Genomic DNA, 20,595 nt, shown 5'->3' with positions numbered 1-20,595 from the left:
AGCTGTACACTCACTACTTTACATTGTAGCAAAGTGTCATTTCTTCAGTGTTGTCACATGAAAAATGTGAGGGGTGTACTTACTTTTGTGAGATACTGTACATTTCTTATGCAAATCAGAAGATTCCTCTATAGAGACATTGGTTGTACAATCTCCTCCATTCATCATCACATTGATACATTGTGTCACCAGGTAGGTGCAGCAGGTCTATTGTTCCGACAGTTGCTAAGCAACGCATCTAACAGACTGACTCCTGTGTACCGTCTTTGTTCTCCCCGCCCACTTTGGCGTCGTGGCCGCCGTTGAGTTGTGTTTGCTCAGCCTGTCTATGTGTAATACAACGTACTCCGCTCTCATTACTTTCCCCATCAGAGACATGAGCTGACGGCAAAGTAAGTAACCGATCGAGTGTGTGTGAGGGCGCCGAGCGATCGGGAGACTGGTGATTTATACATATCCTTCCATAAATGCCAATTATCTGATGACCGGTGCATATCAATCGGGATCTATCATCTATAGCAGTGATCTCCAAACTACGTCTCAAGGGCCTCCAACTGACACCAAAAATGGGGCACTATTCCTCCCACTGACACCGATGATGGGGCCCTATTCCTCCCACTGACACCAATGATGGGGCACTATTCCTCCCACTGACACCAATGATGGGGCACTATTCCTCCCACTGATACCAATGATGGGGCACTATTCCTCCCACTGACACCAATGATGGGGCACTATTCCTCCAACTGACACCAATGATGGGACACTATTCCTCCCACTGATACCAATGATGGGGCACTATTTCTCCCACTGAAACCAATGATGAGGCACTATTCCTCCCACTGACACCAATGATGGGGCACTATTCCTCCCACTGACACCAATGATGGGGCACTATTCCTCCCACTGACACCAATGATGGGCACTATTCCTCCCACTGACACCAATGATGGGGCACTATTCCTCCCACTGATACCAATGATGGGGCACTATTCTTCCCACTGACACCAATGATGGGGCACTATTTCTCCCACTGACACCGGAATTTCCAGCTGCAGGGACACAACAGGAAGTGAGTAGAAATCCCCTCCTAGACAGTAGTCATTGGTAAAGGTGTCCCCATTAGAAGTTTCATTAGAGGTGTCCCCAGTGACAGTGTAATTCTTCCCTGTGGAAGAAAATAGTAATAAAAACCTAAAAGAAGGTCTAATTATTCCACACTCCATGCAAATGAATGCTGGCCATACAATATACGAGAAATCGTTCAAACTCATTCTTGAAAAACGAACACTTGGCTGTGAGATCAGACGATCGTGCCATCATGTAATGACCGATAAATCGTTCAATGGACATACATGAATCTGTTTTTTGTTCGTTTTGTCACATATACGCGGTGCAAACAGTTCGGACAAGAAACACATTAACCCTTCAATTTATCGTTCGTTCGGCAGAAAATTTCCAAACTCGTCCTTTGTTTTTTTTTTTTTCGGCTCACAACCGATTACCGATTTGTGCCCATTAACTGGCCGAAAAACGAACGAACTGTCCAAATGACCGAATTTCGGCTGATTTTTGGTATCGTGTTTGGCCAGCATTCCTTTGGGCTTTAGATACATTTTAATATAAAAATCTCAATAATATTTATTAACCAACTGCCGACCAGCCCCCATAGTTTTACTGCGGCAGCTCGGCTCTATTACGCGAAATTACGTACCTGTACATCGCTTTGTGTATTAGGCAGCAGGGGGCGCGCACACATGCCGATTGGCCAGAGGGGGAGCCAATCAGTGGGTCCGCTGGCCACCCGCGTTCGCCCCCAATGGAGACAGAATGGAGGTTTGCTGATGTAAACAAGGCAGACCGCCGTTCGGTCACAGATGAACACAGGGATCTGGGTTTCCCCCATAAGGAACACATATCTCTGTGTTCATGCAGCAAGCCCATCCCCCACACAGTTAGAAAACACTCCCTAGGCATACATTTAACTTTTTGATCACCCTTGGTGTTAACCTCTTCCCTGCCAGTGTCATTAGTACAGTGACAGTGCATATTTTCAGCACTGATTACTGTAGTAATGTCACTGGTCCCCCCAAAAGTGTCAAGAATGTCACGGCGCCTGCGATTCCTGCCGGGCACCCGCGATCGCTCCCTGTGGAGACAGAACGGTTGTAAACACGGCAGATCGCTGTTCTGTCAGCAATGAATACAGGGAAGCTCTTATTTAGGAACACAGGTCTCTGTGTTCATCCTGCAAGCCCATCCCCACACAGTTAGAAAACACCCCCTAGGGACACATTTAACCCTTTGATCGCCCCTGGTGTTAACCCCTTCCCTGCCAGTGTCATTAGTACAGTGACAGTGCATATTTTTAGCACTGATTACTGTAGTAATGTCACTGTACCCCCAAAAGTATCAAAAATGTCAGTTAGGGGTCCGATCTGTCAGCCGCAATGTTGCAGTCCTGCTAAAAATCGCAGATCGCCACCATTACTAGTAAAAATAAAATAAAAATTACATAAATTTTTCCCCTAGTTTGCAGATGCGATAAATTTTGCGCAAAAAAATCAATATATGCTTATTGGGATTTTTTTTTACCAAAAATATGTAGCAGAATACAAATTGGCCTAAAATGATGAAAAATTTAGATTTAAAATTTTTTTATTGGGAATGTTATATAGCAGAATGTGAAAAATATTGTTTTTTTTTTTTTTTTTCAGAATTCTCACTCTTTTTTTGTATATAATAAAAACTGCACAGGTGATCAAATACCACCAAAAGAAAGCTCTATTTGTGGGGAAAAAAGGACATCAATGTTATTTGGGTACAGCGTCGCACGACCGCGCAATTGCCGTATCGCAAGAAATGGCCTGGTCATGAAGGGGGGGGGGGGGGGGTAAAACCTTCTGGTCCGTAAGTGGTAAAAGCTGAAGCTTGCTCTGTTTATATTTTACCCTAATCAAATGAATTAGGAAACAGATAATAATAATAACCAATAATAATAATATTAATAATAAATAATAAAGGTGCTGGTTGGCTAAAGTTTTTAAGATATATACATTTGTGGCGGGGGTTACATTTGTGGCGGGGTTACATTTGTGGCGGGGGCTACATTTGTGGCGGGGGTTACATTTGTGGCGGGGGTTACATTTGTGGCGGGGGTTACATTTGTGGCGGGGGTTACATTTGTGTCGGGGGTTACATTTGTGTCGGGGGTTACATTTGTGGAGGGGGTTACATTTTTGGCGGGGGTTACATTTGTGGCGGGGTTACATTTGTGGCGGGGGTTACATTTGTGGCAGGGGTTACATTTGTGGCAGGGGTTACATTTGTGGTGGGGGTTACATTTGTGGCGGGGGTTACATTTGTGGTGGGGGTTACATTTGTGGCGGGGGTTACATTTGTGGCGGGGGTTAAATTTTATGGCAGGGGTTACATTTGTGTCGGGGGTTACATTTGTGGCAGGGGTTACATTTGTGGCGGGAGTTACATTTGTGGCGGGGTTACATTTGTGGCGGGGGCTACATTTGTGGCGGGGGTTACATTTGTGGCGGGGTTACATTTGTGGTGGAGGTTACATTTGTGGTGGGGGTTACATTTGTGGAGGGGGTTACATTTTTGGCGGGGGTTACATTTGTGGCGGGGGTTACATTTGTGGCGGGGTTACATTTGTGGCGGGGTTACATTTGTGGCGGGGGTTACATTTGTGGCGGGGGTTACATTTGTGGTGGGCGTTACATTTGTGGCAGGGGTTACATTTGTGGTGGGGGTTACATTTGTGGCGGGGGTTACATTTGTGGTGGGGGTTACATTTGTGGCGGGGGTTAAATTTTATGGCAGGGGTTACATTTGTGTCGGGGGGTTACATTTGTTGTTTGGGTTGATCTCTGGAGAGTTTTTAGTTGTGTTTTGCCTCCGTCCCTTGGAATCTGGTGTGGGGTGTTGGTTGGTTTCTCAGGCCAAGAGGGTGGGACTTTTACGGGCAAGTGAAGGATACACAGTTGTTTGTAAAATAAATGATTGCAATTTATTGCAAATACAATTGTATATTCAAATAAAGAAAGTTTTTAAGACATTCGTGGTGATGTAAGGTGTTTGGGTTACAGACCCAAAGTGCATAGAAGAAATGCTAAGTTGGAAAAAGAGTTTCCGTGACAATGGTGCAATATATGTGACTTTATTTTGATGAAAGAAACTCTGTTTCTCCAGGCTGGGTTGCTTGGATGCTTCACAGAGAGTTCATCAAAAAGGTTGACCCGACGCGTTTCGGCTAACAGAGTAGCCTTTGTCAAGGGTTTTTTGTCACCATGTCTGTAGAGATAGTGACGGGTTTAATTATCATCAATGTATGTTATGTATGAAATTGGTAATAAAAGAAAACATTTTTAAAGTACATACATTTGACCTGTTTTGGTGATTTTTGTTCAGAGCTTAGAAGGTCCGCAGCGAGAATCAAGGTGAGCAACCTGCAGATGTGGTGAGTGGTAAATGTCAGGAGATATTAAAAAGAAAGGATTTTAAGAAAGAACTAACATTATCGGTGGCGTCGACTTACTGAATATTGGTTGGTCTGTTTGTATCTGGATTGGCAGATGAGATTGTCGGCAAACAATACATATATATATAGAAATATGTATCTCTCTGGACGTCCTTATATAATGACCAATCTGTTGGTGTATAATATATATACAAGGAATTGGTATCCCAAAATTTAGAAGGTGTATGTGAAAGGAAATAATTTGCATTACTTACAGGGTATATTGTAAGCTCACGGTATCTGGACAGCTCAAGGTAAAAAGGTGTTTTTTGCACGGGTGCAACTGTCCTCAAAGTCCGCTTGTATTTGGGTACTGTGCGGTATCTAAAAGCTGGAATACATGTGGCTAGTTTTGTTAAAGTTCGGAAAAAACACAGGCAAGTAAGGCCGAATGTAGTGCTTTTATTGGGAAGTGATGGTTGGAGCAATGAAAGGTAACACTTACAGTTGTTTTTGCTTTTTCTGCAGGTTGCGTCCGCTCTGTCTCCTCATTCCCTCGGTGTGAGGGTGATGTGAGGAGACGCTGATTCCCCGGCCTTTTTAAAGCCGGTTGCGCGTGCGCATTGTGCGCCGCACGTACCAGGCTTCTTGTGCGAGTGACGTCATAGCCCTGTTGTGCGCACACGCCAGCGGGGTGCGTGCGCATCGGGAGACTGATCGCACATTATTGATGGGGCCTATTATCTACAAACGTGTGGCGTAGCGATGGGCACAAGTTGTGCCCCATCCTACGCCAACATATACCTAGGAGCTTGGGAACGAGATTTTCTAACCAAGGAGGAAAACAGCCTATATACCGACCATATCACACTATGGCAACGATATATAGACGATATATTGATTGTATGGGACGGACCAGAAGAGCTAATTGAGGGATGCCTAAAGCCAATGAATACAAATAACTACAATATGTTCCTCACACTCAACTACAGCAACCATAAAGTCCCTTTCCTGGATACCTGGATCATAAAAGACGAAGAAGGTGCGATACGAACAACTCTATACAGAAAAGAGACAGCAGGAAATACGATTTTACATGCCACCAGTTTTCACCCGACCCCCCTTAAGAAAGCCATCCCGTACAGTCAATATCTACGACTGAAACGAAATTGTAACCTAGACAAAGACTTCCAAGATGAAGCAAGACTCCTGACAAACAGACTACTCAAAAGAGGCTACACAAAAACCACACTCAAAAAAGCTTACAACAAAGCGAACCAACAAGAAAGACAACATATCTTATTCCCAACCAAACAACCAGGGGGAAAAAAACATAAAGACAAAGAAAAGGAACAAAAAGACAACACACGGATTATACTAAGATATACCAACGAACATCCCTCCATAAAAAACATTCTTCAAAAGCACTGGCCTATTCTAAAAGAGGACCCAAAAATAAAACATCTGGTTTCCGACAATCCATCTATAACATACCGCAAAGCAGGTTCCTTACAACAAAACCTCATACACAGTGAATTTAAAGAAAACATCAGAAAAGACCCCTGCAAAACCAAAGGAACATATCCTTGTGGATCCTGTGCTCAATGCAATGTCATTAAAAAATGCGTGGAAACTACACTACCAAATGGGGAAAAATTCATACCAAAACATTTTGCAAACTGCAAGACCAAGGGAGTAATTTATCTGATGAGATGCGAATGCGGAGCATACTACGTTGGGAAAACCAAACAAGAAATGGGAAAAAGAATTGGAAAACATGTAAATAACATGGAACTATGCAATCCTGACCTCCCACTAGGAAGACACGTAGCGTACCAACATGGCTACAAAATGCCCAAAATAAACTTTATAGCTCTAGACAGAATCCACATCCCACATAGAGGGGGAGATTGGAACAAACGCCTCCTCCAAATAGAACTACGGTGGATACAACGTCTAAAAGCCACCATACCCCCAGGCCTAAACGAGATAGCAAGCTATCGCCCCTTCTTAGAAGGCTTTGTATCAGGAAAAACTGACTAAAACAAAAAAACAAACCCCCCCCCCCCCAAAAAAATATAAATTAGACACAAATCTACCCATGTATATACAAAAAATCTTTTAAAAAACTGACAAAATACACACCCCATCCCCTAATCCCTCCCCCTCTTTCCCCCTTTCCCCCCCCCCCTTCCCTTTCCATACGACCTCCAAACTCCCTGCTTTTTGTCCTCCAGGGTACAATGAGTTCCCCCCTTTTTTCCTTTCTTTTTACTCCTGCTGTTAAAACTAAAGATTATATGATCACACAAATAAATGTATACCTTGTATTATTTTATACCTCCATAATATATTTTCGAATAATTAATTGACCTCTGATGATTTTTCTCAACTATGAAGAACGCACCCGGCACGGAAAGCCCCTGGGTAGGGTTGAGCGAACACCTAGATGTCCGTGTTCGACGGGTTCGGCCGAACTTTAAAAAAAAGTCCGGGTCCGTGTCCCGGACTTTTACCGAACTTTTCCCGGACACCGAACCCCATTGAAGTCAATGGGGACCCGAACTTTAAGGCACTAAAATGGCTCTAAAACACCAAAGGAAAGGGCTAGAGTGCTGCAAATGGCAGCAAAACGTAATTAAGAGCATGGCAAGTGCTCTGCAAACAAATGTGGATAGGGAAATAACTTAAAACAACAAAAAAAAAACAGAAAAATAAAACAATGTTCTTCTTCATCTCTGAAGGACGAGGCCCATATGGAGTAGGAGGGAGGTTGAGGTGGTGGTGGATGTGGCGGTGACATAGGCGTGCGCACAGGGTGTGCTGGGTGTGCCTGGGCACACCCTAATCACCTAGGGCACATAGCATTGCCAGTGAGGAGATGGGAAAGATCTCCCTGGGACCTGCTCTGCTCTATTTCTCCTTGCCTACAGGTACATGGCCCCGATACATTACTCTCCCTGCTGGCAAACACATGCATGTGTATTTCAACTTTGGGGTGCACACCTTAATGCAATAGGCTGCGCACACCTATGGGCGGTGTAGGTGGAAGCGGCGGTGGAGGAGGACCAGGGCCGGATTAACAGCATCATGGGCTTGGTGCTGAGGATTTTGAAGGGCCTTAAGGGCCGTGCCTTGCCATGCACCCAGAGGAGGAAGGGTGCAGCCATGCATGCCTAATTCAACATGGGATGCTGTCTCTGAAGCCCATAAACACATCCATGCATCGCCAACTGTCCCTCCTTGTCCGGCCTTCACGCTGTGTGGGGAGGTTCTGAGGGTGCTGCCTGGGGAAGCGAGCATAGAAGCCAGACTTCTGTGTTTACAAGTGACAGAAGAGCGGTAACAGTGAATATGGCCAACCCGGGGCCTATATAAAAGGTAGGGGCCTGGAGCTGCAGCTCCAATAGCCCCTACATTAATCTGGCCCTGAGGAGGAGGACGAGGTAGCCAACACTGCTTCTTTTCAAAAATTTTAAATGAGGGTACACCCCAAAAGAGTGAGAAAGAGCAAAAATGGAACAATGGGTGGGTAAGGTCGGTATCCATTGCTATTCTGCATAAGGTACGGAAAAGTCCCGTGGGATCCATGCCTGGTTCATTTTAATGAACGTGAGCTTGTCCACATTGTCTCTGGACAGGCGGCTGCGCTTGTCTGTTATAACGCCCCCAGCCGTGCTAAATACCCGTTCAGATAATACACTGGCTGCAGGGCACGCCAGCACCTCCAAGGCGTAAAGGGCAAGCTCAAGCCATGTGCCCAATTTGGAGACCCAGAAGTTGAAGGGGGCAGACCCGTCATTCACTACATGTAGGCGTGTGCACACATACTGCTCCACCATGTTGGTAAAATGCTGCCTCCTGCTAAGACGTTCCATCTGAGCTGCTGGTGCTGCTGTTTGTTGTGGCGTGCTGACAAAGCTTTTCCACATTTCGGCCATGCTAACCCTGCCTTCTGAGGTGCTGGCGGTGCCCTGGTTGCGTTGGCGACCTCCTCCTCCTCCTCCTCTGCCTTGTGCTTCCACTGTGGCCCCGCTGTCAGATGGGAATGCCAGCAGCATGGCGTCTACCAGCGTGCGCTTGTACTCGCGCATCTTGCGATCGCGCTCCAGTGAGTGAATTAAGGACGGTACGTTGTCCTTGTAACGGGGATCCAGCAGCGTGGCCACCCAGTAATCAGCACAAGTTAGAATGTGGGCAACTCGGCGGTCGTTGTGGAGACACTGCAGCATGTAATCGCTCATGTGTGCCAGGCTGCCCAGAGGCAACGAAAGGCTGTCCTCTGTGGGAGGTGTATCGTCCGTGTCCTCTGTATCCCCCCAGCCACGCACCAGTGATGGCCATGAGCTGGCCTGGGTGCCACCCTGCTGTGAACATGGTTCCATCTCCTCCTCCAGCTCCTCCTCCTCCTCATCCTCCTCATCCTCCAGAACTGTGCCCCTGCTGGACAATTGCGTCCCTGGCGTTTGCGTGTGCAGGAACCCACCCTCGGAGCCCCTTGCGAATGACTGCCCTGAAAGCCTTGGAAATGTTACCTCTTCATCCTCCTCCTCCTCCTCATCCTGTGCCACATCCTCTTCCATCATCGCCCGAATTGTTTTTTCAAGGAGGCATAGAAGTGGGATAGTTAAGCTGAGAACGGCGTCATTGCCACTGGCCATGTTGGTGGAGTACTCAAAACAGCGCAACAAGGCACACAGGTCTCGCATGGAGGCCCAGTTAAATTAAATAGCGGAATAGAAAATATGATCCCAAAAAAGTGTATGTATATCACACGTACACAACCACACTGGGCCCCAATTACTATTGTTTGTACCCCTAAAAGGCTAGATGAGGAGTAGGGGGAGTATGGAACAGGCAGCACCCTCAAACCTTCAGAAGTATGAGATGAACCCCAACAACTTGGAAAGGTGGATCTCTCTCACACGTACCGACACAGACTATCCCGCAATTCAATTGATCCTCAAAGGTTTTTATTGAATAGCGGAATAGGAAATATGATCAAAAAAAGTGTATGTATCTCGCACGTACACAACCACACTAGGCCCCAATTACTATTGTTTGTACCCCTAAAAGGCTAGGAGTAGGGGGAGTATGGAACAGGCAGCACCCTCAAACCTTCAGAAGTATGAGATGAACCCCAACAACTTGGAAAGGTGGATCTCTCTCACACGTACCAACACAGACTATCCCCCAATTTAACTGATCCCCAAAGGTTTTTGATTAAATAGCGGAATAGAAAATATGATCCCAAAAAAGTGTATGTATATCACACGTACACAACCACACTAGGCCCCAATTACTATTGTTTGTACCCCTAAAAGGCTAGGAGTAGGGGGAGTATGGAACAGGCAGCACCCTCAAACCTTCAGAAGTATGAGATGAACCCCAACAACTTGGAAAGGTGGATCTCTCTCACACGTACCAACACAGACTATCCCCCAATTTAACTGATCCCCAAAGGTTTTTGATTAAATAGCGGAATAGAAAATATGATCCCAAAAAAGTGTATGTATATCACACGTACACAACCACACTAGGCCCCAATTACTATTGTTTGTACCCCTAAAAGGCTAGATGAGGAGTAGGGGGAGTATGGAACAGGCAGCACCCTCAAACCTTCAGAAGTATGAGATTGTGTTCACTGTACCCCACAAAGATTGAGTTCACTGCACCCCACAATGATTGTGTTCACTGCACCCCACAAAGATTGTGTTCACTGCACCTCACAAAGATTGTGTTCACTGTACCCCCCAAAGATTGTGTTCACTGCACCCCACAAAGATTCTGTTCACTGTACCCCACAAAGATTGTGTTCACTGCACCCCAAAAAGATTGTGTTCACTGCACCCCAAAAAGGATGTTGTTCACTGCACCCCAAAAAGGATGTTGTTCACTCCACCCCAAAAAGATTGTGTTCACTGCACCCCACAAAGATTGTGTTCACTGCACCCCAAAAAGATTGTGTTCACTGCACCCCAAAAATGATTTTGTTCACTGCACCCCAAAAAGGATTTTGTTCACTGCACCCCAAAAAGGATGTTGTTCACTCCACCCCAAAAAGATTGTGTTCACTGCACCCCAAAAAGATTGTGTTCACTGCACCCCACAAAGGATTTTGTTCACTGCACCCCAAAAAGATTGTGTTCACTGCACCCCAAAAAGGATGTTGTTCACTGCACCCCAAAAAGGATTTTGTTCACTGCACCCCAAAAAGATTGTGTTCACTGCACCCCACAAAGGATTTTGTTCACTGCACCCCACAAAGATTGTGTTCACTGCACACCAAAAAGGATTGTGTTCACTGCACACCAAAAAGGATTGTGTTCACTGCACCCCAAAAAGATTTTGTTCACTGCACCCCAAAAAGATTGTGTTCACTGCAGTCCAAAAAGATTGTGTTCACTGCAGCCCAAAAAGATTGTGTTCACTGCAGCCCAAAAAGATTGTGTTCACTGCAGCCCAAAAAGATTGTGTTCACTGCAGCTCACACACAGAAAAATGGATGTGGATCACTGACACCTGCCTATCTCCAATCCCACACCACACAGCAATATCGATTGTAGTTTGTAGAACACAGTTTCCCTAAAATTCAGCAGACTCTGTCCCTAACAGGATTGAGAAGAGATCGTAGATCAGGATTGAGTGCAGATTCACCCCACCCCCCACACAGCAATATCGATTGTAGTTTGTAGAAGACACTGACCCTATAATTCAGCAGACTCTATCCCTAAAATGCCTACAACTCGCCCTGCCTAAACACTCCGACCTGTCCCTCAATTCTATCCGGACACAAATGGTTTTTTCCTGCCTATCTTTCCCTAATCAGCAGCCAGCACGTTGATGTGTGCTCTGTCCCTGAATCTAAGCAGCATAATGACGCCGCTGCGGCTGCCTCGAACTTATAAAGACTTGGTCACATGCTTCAGACGGCCAATCACAGCTACTGAGACATTTGCAGGCATGGCTGGGATGGCTTAAGGCACACCAGTTAAACGATTGTTGATTGGCTGTTGAAAGCCCGCCATGAAAAGAGCGCCAAAGCATGCAAAACCCGGAAATAAAACGACCGAACACGGATTTTTACCCGAACATACAGTAAAGTGTCCGTGTCCGTGTTCGGGTACAAAAAATCCACTTATTCGGTACGAACACGAATAATACAGTCCGTGTTCGCTCAACACTACCCCTGGGCAATCCAGGGGTTAAACTAGGCACCTTGGAATATACCATCTTCCAAAAGACTCCCCTCTCCCGGGATCTTGGTTCCTTCCTCCCGTGTCGGCAGCCAATAATGTGCGATCAGTCTCCCGATGTGCACGCACCCCGCTGGCGCGTGCGCACAACAGGGCTATGACGTCACTCGCACAAGAAGCCTGGTACGTGCGGCGCACAATGCGCACGCGCAACCGGCTTTAAAAAGGCCGGGGAATCAGCGTCTCCTCACATCACCCTCACACCGAGGGAATGAGGAGACAGAGCGGACGCAACCTGCAGAAAAAGCAAAAACAACTGTAAGTGTTACCTTTCATTGCTCCAACCATCACTTCCCAATAAAAGCACTACATTCGGCCTTACTTGCCTGTGTTTTTTCCGAACTTTAACAAAACTAGCCACATGTATTCCAGCTTTTAGATACCGCACAGTACCCAAATACAAGCGGACTTTGAGGACAGTTGCACCCGTGCAAAAAACACCTTTTTACCTTGAGCTGTCCAGATACCGTGAGCTTACAATATACCCTGTAAGTAATGCAAATTATTTCCTTTCACATACACCTTCTAAATTTTGGGATACCAATTCCTTGTATATATATTATACACCAACAGATTGGTCATTATATAAGGACGTCCAGAGAGATACATATTTCTATATATATATGTATTGTTTGCCGACAATCTCATCTGCCAATCCAGATACAAACAGACCAACCAATATTCAGTAAGTCGACGCCACCGATAATGTTAGTTCTTTCTTAAAATCCTTTCCTTTTAATATCTCCTGACATTTACCACTCACCACATCTGCAGGTTGCTCACCTTGATTCTCGCTGCGGACCTTCTAAGCTCTGAACAAAAATCACCAAAACAGGTCAAATGTATGTACTTTAAAAATGTTTTCTTTTATTACCAATTTCATACATAACATACATTGATGATAATTAAACCCGTCACTATCTCTACAGACTTGGTGACAAAAAACCCTTGACAAAGGCTACTCTGTTAGCCGAAACGCGTCGGGTCAACCTTTTTGATGAACTCTCTGTGAAGCATCCAAGCAACCCAGCCTGGAGAAACAGAGTTTCTTTCATCAAAATAAAGTCACATATATTGCACCCTTGTCACGGAAACTCTTTTTCCAACTTAGCATTTCTTCTATGCACTTTGGGTCTGTAACCCAAACACCTTACATCACCACGAATGTCTTAAAAACTTTCTTTATTTGAATATACAATTGTATTTGCAATAAATTGCAATCATTTATTTTACAAACAACTGTGTATCCTTCACTTGCCCGTAAAAGTCCCACCCTCTTGGCCTGAGAAACCAACCAACACCCCACACGGGGGTTACATTTGTGGCAGGGGTTACATTTGTGGCGGGAGTTACATTTGTGGCGGGGGTTACATTTATGGCGGGGGGCTACATTTGTGTCAGGGGTTACATTTGTGGCGGGGGTTATATTTGTGTCGGGGGTTACATTTGTGGTGGGGGTTACATTTTTGGCGGGGTTACATTTGTGGCCAGGGTTACATTTGTGTCGGGGGTTACATTTGTGGTGGGGGTTACATTTTTGGCGGGGTTACATTTGTGGCGGGGGTTACATTTGTGGCCAGGGTTACATTTGTGTCGGGGGTTACATTTGTGGCGGGGGTTACATTTGTGGCGGGAGTTACATTTGTGGCGGGGGCTACATTTGTGGCAGGGGTTACATTTGTGGCCAGGGTTACATTTGTGTCGGGGGTTACATTTGTGGCGGGGGTTACATTTGTGGCGGGGGCTACATTTGTGGCCGGAGTTACATTTGTGGTGGGGGTTACATTTGTGGCAGGGGTTACATTTGTGGTGGGGGTTACATTTGGGGCGGGGGTTACATTTGTGGCGGGAGTTACATTTGTGGCGGGGGTTACATTTGTGGTGGGGGTTACATTTGTGGTGGGGGTTACATTGGCATCTCAGAAGTGCAGAATGATGGCAGTGGTAAAAAAAAAGGCACCACCTATATTTTGGATGTAGAGTAGGGATCAGGACAAGAGTTGGGACGCTCATTATTGTTGCATTACATGTGCATCTTATCTGCGTCATTGGCTAAACAAGAAAAAAAAAAGTCCATGCCTTTCACAGTCCCGATGGTGCAGAGGAAACATGAGAATGTTACATGAAAAACCTATAAATGAATGAAAAGTTATGTTATTGGTATCAATAAAAAGATACATTGATAATGATTGGTGTGGCACCATTCTCATTGCTTCCTATATCATCGTTTGCAGAAAAGTTATGGAGTAAAATCGCACATCGCCCTCCTAATTATCAAATATTATGATGAAATTTTGACCTGAAGCCGTATCTTGGAAACTGGAGCCAATTACTCAGGACTTCATTTTCCTATTACTGACCCAATTCTGCGAAAATGTAGCGACTTTCATTTCCGAGGCTTTCTCCGTGTAGACCGGAGTGACCTTTGTTTATATTTGTTTATAACTAATACATCTTCTTATTTATTTATTTCTGTATCTTCTCTTCTCTTCTCTTCTCTTCTCTTCTCTTCTCTTCTCTTCTCTTCTCTTCTCTTCTCTTCTCTTCTCTTCTCTTCTCTTCTCTTCTCTTCTCTTCTCTTCTCTTCTCTTCTCTTCTCTTCTCTTATCTTCTCTTCTCTTCTCTTTTCTGATCTTCTCTTCTCTTTTCTCTTCTCTTCTCTTCTCTTCTCTTCTCTTCTCTTCTCTTCTCTTCTCTTTTCTGATCTTCTCTTCTCTTCTCTTTTCTGATCTTCTCTTCTCTTTTCTCTTCTCTTCTCTTCTCTTCTCTTCTCTTCTCTTCTCTTCTCTTCTCTTCTCTGATCTTCTCTGATCTTCTTCCCTGATTTTATTTCTCTCTCCCTTTCACTGTCTCTCTGCCCCCTCTTTTCTTCTCTTTTCTTCCTTTCTTTCTTTTTTTTTTCCGTCGCTCTGTCTTTTTGTTTCTTTCTGTATCTCACTTCTCTTCTTTTTCTTTCTTTCTCACTTCCACTGTCTCTCTGCCCCCCCCCCTTTTTTCATTCTCCTTTCTTTCTCTTTCTTTCTTTCTTACTTTCCTACCCCTGTTCTGTTTTTTCCTTTCTTGCTGTATCTCTCCTTCCTCTCTTCCCTTATTCCCTGATTAATTTTCTTTCTTTCTCCCTTTCACTGTCTCTCTGCCCCCCTTTTCTTCTCCTTTCTTTCTCTCTTTCCCCGCTCTGTCTTTTTTTTCCTTTCTGTATCTCTCTTTTCCTTCTCTTCTCTTCTTCCCTGATTTTCTTTCTTTCTCCCTTCCATTGTCTCTCTGCCCCCCCCTTTTCTTTTCTTTTCTTTTCTTCCTTCCTTTCTTTCTTTTTTTCCCTCGCTCTGTCTTTTTCTTTCTTTCTGTATCTCTCTTCTCTTTACTCTCCCTTTCTCTTTCTTTCTTTCTCTCTTTCCCCCGCTATGTCTCTTTTTTTTGTCTGTATCTCTCTTCTCTTTTTCTTTCTTTCTCACTTCCACTGTCTCTCTGCCCCCCCCCCCTTTTTTTGTATTCTCCTTTCTTTCTCCTTCTTTCTTTCTTTCTTTCTTTCTTTCTTTCTTTCTTTCTTTCTTTCTTTCTTTCTTTCTTTCTTTCTTTCTTACTTTCCTACCCCTGTTCTGTTTATTTCTTTCTTGCTGTATCTCTCCTTCCTCTCTTCCCTTATTCCCTGATTCCTTTTCTTTCTTTCTCCCTTTCACTGTCTCTCTGCCCCCCTTTTCTTCTCTTTTCTTCCTTTCTTTCTTTTTTCCCCTCGCTCTGTCTTTTTCTTTCTTTCTGTATCTCTCTTCTCTTTACTCTCCCTTTTCTCTTTCTTTCTTTCTCTCTCTCTTTTCCCCGCTATGTCTTTTTTTTGTTGTTGTCTGTATCTCTCTTCTTTTTCTTTCTTTCTCCCTTCCACTGTCCCTCTGCCCCCCCCCCCCCTTTATTTTTTATTCTCCTTTCTTTCTTACTTTCCTTCCCCTGTTCTGTTTTTTTCTTTCTTGCTGTATCTCTCCTTCCTCTCTTCCCTTATTCCCTGATTAATTTTCTTTCTTTCTCCCTTTCACTGTCTCTCTGCCCCCCTTTTCTTCTCCTTTCTTTCTCTCTTTCCCTGCTCTGTCTTTTTTCTCTTCTCTTTTCTTTCTTTCTTTCTTTCTTTCTTTCTTTCTTTCTTTCTTTCTTTCTTTCTTTCTTTCTTTCTTTCTTTCTTTCTTTCTTTCTTTCTTTCTTCCTTCCTTTTTCTTTCTCTCTCTCTCTTTCCCTCCCTCTCTCCCTTTCTCATTCTTTTTTCTTTCTTTCTTTCTTTCCTTCTTTCTTTCTTTCTTTCTTTCTTTCTTTCTTTCTTTCTTTCTTTCTTTCTTTCTTTCTTTCTTTCTTTCTTTCTTTCTCTTGATGTGTATCTGAGGACGGGGAGTCCTGAGGATGAGGATGATGTGTATCTGAGTACGGGGAGTCCTGAGGATGAGGATGATGTGTATCTGATTACGGGGAGTCCTGAGGATGATGATGATGTGTGTCTGAGGACGGGGAGTCCTGAGGATGAGGATGATGTGTATCTGAGTACGGGGAGTCCTGAGGATGAGGATGATGTGTATCTGATTACGGGGAGTCCTGAGGATGAGGATGATGTGTGTCTGAGGACGAGGAGTCCTGAGGATGAGGATGATGTGTGTCTGAGGATGGGGAGTCCTGAGGATGAGGATGATGTGTGTCTGAGGACGAGGAGTCCTGAGGATGAGGATGATGTGTATCTGAGGATGGGGAGTCCTGAGGATGAGGATGATGTGTATCTTAGTACGGGGAGTCCTGAGGATGAGGATGATGTGTATCTGAGGATGGGGAGTCCTGAGGATGATGATGATGTGTATCTGAGTACGGGGAGTCCTGAGGATGAGGATGATGTGTATCTGAGGATGGGGAGTCCTGAGGATGAAGATGATGTGTGTCTGAGGACGAGGAGTCCTGAGGATGATGTGTATCTGAGGATGGGGAGTCCTGAGGATGAGGATGATGTGTATCTGAGTACGGGGAGTCCTGAGGATGAGGATGATGTGTGTCTGAGTACGGGGAGTCCTGAGGATGAGGATGATGTGTATCTGAGGATGAGGAGTCCTGAGGATGAGGATGATGTGTATCTGAGGACGGGGAGTCCTGAGGATGAGGATGATGTGTGTCTGAGAAAGGGGAGTCCTGAGGATGATGATGATGTGTATCTGAGGATGGGGAGTCCTGAGGATGAGGATGATGTGTGTCTGAGGACGGGGATTCCTGAGGATGAGGATGATGTGTATCTTAGTACGGGGAGTCCTGAGGATGAGGATGATGTGTATCTGAGGATGGGGAGTCCTGAGGATGATGATGATGTGTATCTGAGGATGGGGAGTCCTGAGGATGAGGATGATGTGTATCTTAGTACGGGGAGTCCTGAGGATGAGGATGATGTTGTGTCTGAGGATGGGGAGTCCTGAGGATGAGGATGATGTGTGTCTGAGGACGAGGAGTCCTGAGGATGATGTGTATCTGAGGATGGGGAGTCCTGAGGATGAGGATGATGTGTGTCTGAGTACGGGGAGTCCTGAGGATGAGGATGATGTGTATCTGAGGATGAGGAGTCCTGAGGATGAGGATGATGTGTATCTGAGGACGGGGAGTCCTGAGGATGAGGATGATGTGTGTCTGAGGACGGGGAGTCCTGAGGATGATGATGATGTGTATCTAAGGATGAGGAGTCCTGAGGATGATGATGATGTGTATCTGAGGACGGGGAGTCCTGAGGATGAGGATGATGTGTATCTGAGTACGGGGAGTCCTGAGGATGAGGATGATGTGTATCTAAGGATGAGGAGTCCTGAGGATGATGATGATGTGTATCTGAGTACGGGGAGTCCTGAGGATGAGGATGATGTGTATCTGAGGATGGGGAGTCCTGAGGATGAGGATGATGTGTGTCTGAGGACGAGGAGTCCTGAGGATGATGTGTATCTGAGGACGGGGAGTCCTGAGGATGAGGATGATGTGTGTCTGAGTACGGGGAGTCCTGAGGATGATGATGATGTGTATCTGAGTACGGGGAGTCCTGAGGATGAGGATGATGTGTATCTGAGGATGGGGAGTCCTGAGGATGAGGATGATGTGTGTCTGAGTACGGGGAGTCCTGAGGATGAGGATGATGTGTATCTGAGGATGAGGAGTCCTGAGGATGAGGATGATGTGTATCTGAGGACGGGGAGTCCTGAGGATGAGGATGATGTGTATCTGAGGACGGGGAGTCCTGAGGATGATGATGATGTGTATCTGAGGATGGGGAGTCCTGAGGATGAGGATGATGTGTGTCTGAGGACGGGGAGTCCTGAGGATGAGGATGATGTGTATCTTAGTACGGGGAGTCCTGAGGATGAGGATGATGTGTATCTGAGGATGGGGAGTCCTGAGGATGATGATGATGTGTATCTGAGGATGGGGAGTCCTGAGGATGAGGATGATGTGTATCTTAGTACGGGGAGTCCTGAGGATGAGGATGATGTTGTGTCTGAGGATGGGGAGTCCTGAGGATGAGGATGATGTGTGTCTGAGGACGAGGAGTCCTGAGGATGAGGATAATGTGTATCTGAGTACGGGGAGTCCTGAGGATGAGGATGATGTGTGTCTGAGTACGGGGAGTCCTGAGGATGAGGATGATGTGTATCTGAGGATGAGGAGTCCTGAGGATGAGGATGATGTGTATCTGAGGACGGGGAGTCCTGAGGATGAGGATGATGTGTGTCTGAGGACGGGGAGTCCTGAGGATGATGATGATGTGTATCTAAGGATGAGGAGTCCTGAGGATGATGATGATGTGTATCTGAGGACGGGGAGTCCTGAGGATGAGGATGATGTGTATCTGAGTACGGGGAGTCCTGAGGATGAGGATGATGTGTATCTGAGGATGGGGAGTCCTGAGGATGAGGATGATGTGTATCTGAGGATGAGGAGTCCTGAGGATGAGGATGATGTGTATCTGAGTACGGGGAGTCCTGAGGATGAGGATGATGTGTATCTGAGGATGGGGAGTCCTGAGGATGAGGATGATGTGTATCTGAGGATGAGGAGTCCTGAGGATGAGGATGATGTGTGTCTGAGGACGAGGAGTCCTGAGGATGAGGATGATGTGTATCTTAGTACGGGGAGTCCTGAGGATGAGGATGATGTGTATCTGAGGATGGGGAGTCCTGAGGATGATGATGATGTGTATCTGAGGATGGGGAGTCCTGAGGATGAGGATGATGTGTATCTTAGTACGGGGAGTCCTGAGGATGAGGATGATGTGTGTCTGAGGACGAGGAGTCCTGAGGATGATGTGTATCTGAGGATGGGGAGTCCTGAGGATGAGGATGATGTGTGTCTGAGGATGAGGAGTCCTGAGGATGAGGATGATGTGTATCTGAGGACGGGGAGTCCTGAGGATGAGGATGATGTGTGTCTGAGGACGGGGAGTCCTGAGGATGATGATGATGTGTATCTAAGGATGAGGAGTCCTGAGGATGATGATGATGTGTATCTGAGGACGGGGAGTCCTGAGGATGAGGATGATGTGTATCTGAGTACGGGGAGTCCTGAGGATGAGGATGATGTGTATCTAAGGATGAGGAGTCCTGAGGATGATGATGATGTGTATCTGAGTACGGGGAGTCCTGAGGATGAGGATGATGTGTATCTGAGGATGGGGAGTCCTGAGGATGAGGATGATGTGTGTCTGAGGACGAGGAGTCCTGAGGATGATGTGTATCTGAGGACGGGGAGTCCTGAGGATGAGGATGATGTGTGTCTGAGTACGGGGAGTCCTGAGGATGATGATGATGTGTATCTGAGTACGGGGAGTCCTGAGGATGAGGATGATGTGTGTCTGAGTACGGGGAGTCCTGAGGATGAGGATGATGTGTGTCTGAGTACGGGGAGTCCTGAGGATGAGGATGATGTGTGTCTGAGGATGAGGAGTCCTGAGGATGAGGATGATGTGTGTCTGAGGACGGGGAGTCCTGAGGATGAGGATGATGTGTATCTTAGTACGGGGAGTCCTGAGGATGAGGATGATGTGTATCTGAGGATGGGGAGTCCTGAGGATGATGATGATGTGTATCTGAGGATGGGGAGTCCTGAGGATGAGGATGATGTGTATCTTAGTACGGGGAGTCCTGAGGATGAGGATGATGTGTATCTGAGGATGGGGAGTCCTGAGGATGAGGATGATGTTGTGTCTGAGTACGGGGAGTCCTGAGGATGAGGATGATGTGTATCTGAGGACGAGGAGTCCTGAGGATGAGGATGATGTGTATCTGAGTACGGGGAGTCCTGAGGATGAGGATGATGTGTGTCTGAGGATGGGGAGTCCTGAGGATGAGGATGATGTGTATCTGAGGACGGGGAGTCCTGAGGATGAGGATGATGTGTGTCTGAGGACAAGGAGTCCTGAGGATGAGGATGATGTGTATCTGAGTACGGGGAGTCCTGAGGATGAGGATGATGTGTATCTGAGGACGGGGAGTCCTGAGGATGAGGATGATGTGTATCTGAGGATGAGGAGTCCTGAGGATGAGGATGATGTGTATCTGAGGATGGGGAGTCCTGAGGATGAGGATGATGTGTGTCTGAGGATGGGGAGTCCTGAGGATGAGGATGATGTGTGTCTGAGGACGGGGAGTCCTGAGGATGAGGATGATGTGTGTCTGAGGACAAGGAGTCCTGAGGATGAGGATGATGTGTATCTGAGGACGGGGAGTCCTGAGGATGAGGATGATGTGTGTCTGAGTACGGGGAGTCCTGAGGATGAGGATGATGTGTGTCTGTATCTGAGGATGGGGAGTCCTGAGGATGAGGATGATGTGTATCTGAGGACGGGGAGTCCTGAGGATGAGGATGATGTGTATCTGA

At 46.0% G+C, this 20,595-nt stretch overlaps 1 protein-coding gene across 1 annotated transcript in view; it reads left to right on the top strand.

Moving 5' to 3' along the window:
* The first annotated feature begins 375 nt into the window (after positions 1-375).
* The window catches only part of GAS2 (growth arrest specific 2), a 136,582-nt gene continuing 116,362 nt past the window's right edge, over positions 376-20,595 (top strand). Inside the window, exon 1 of the mRNA XM_082270297.1 lies at positions 376-392. The gene's annotated coding sequence lies outside the window, so the exon portion shown is untranslated. The remainder of the gene's footprint in view (positions 393-20,595) is intronic.

The sequence above is a fragment of the Pelophylax lessonae genome (assembly GCF_965119305.1).
Source record: "Pelophylax lessonae genome assembly, chromosome: 10".
In the NCBI taxonomy this organism is placed as follows: Eukaryota; Metazoa; Chordata; class Amphibia; order Anura; family Ranidae; genus Pelophylax; species Pelophylax lessonae.
Note: the sequence above shows the minus strand (reverse complement) of the source record. Positions and strands in the feature narration are given on the sequence as shown.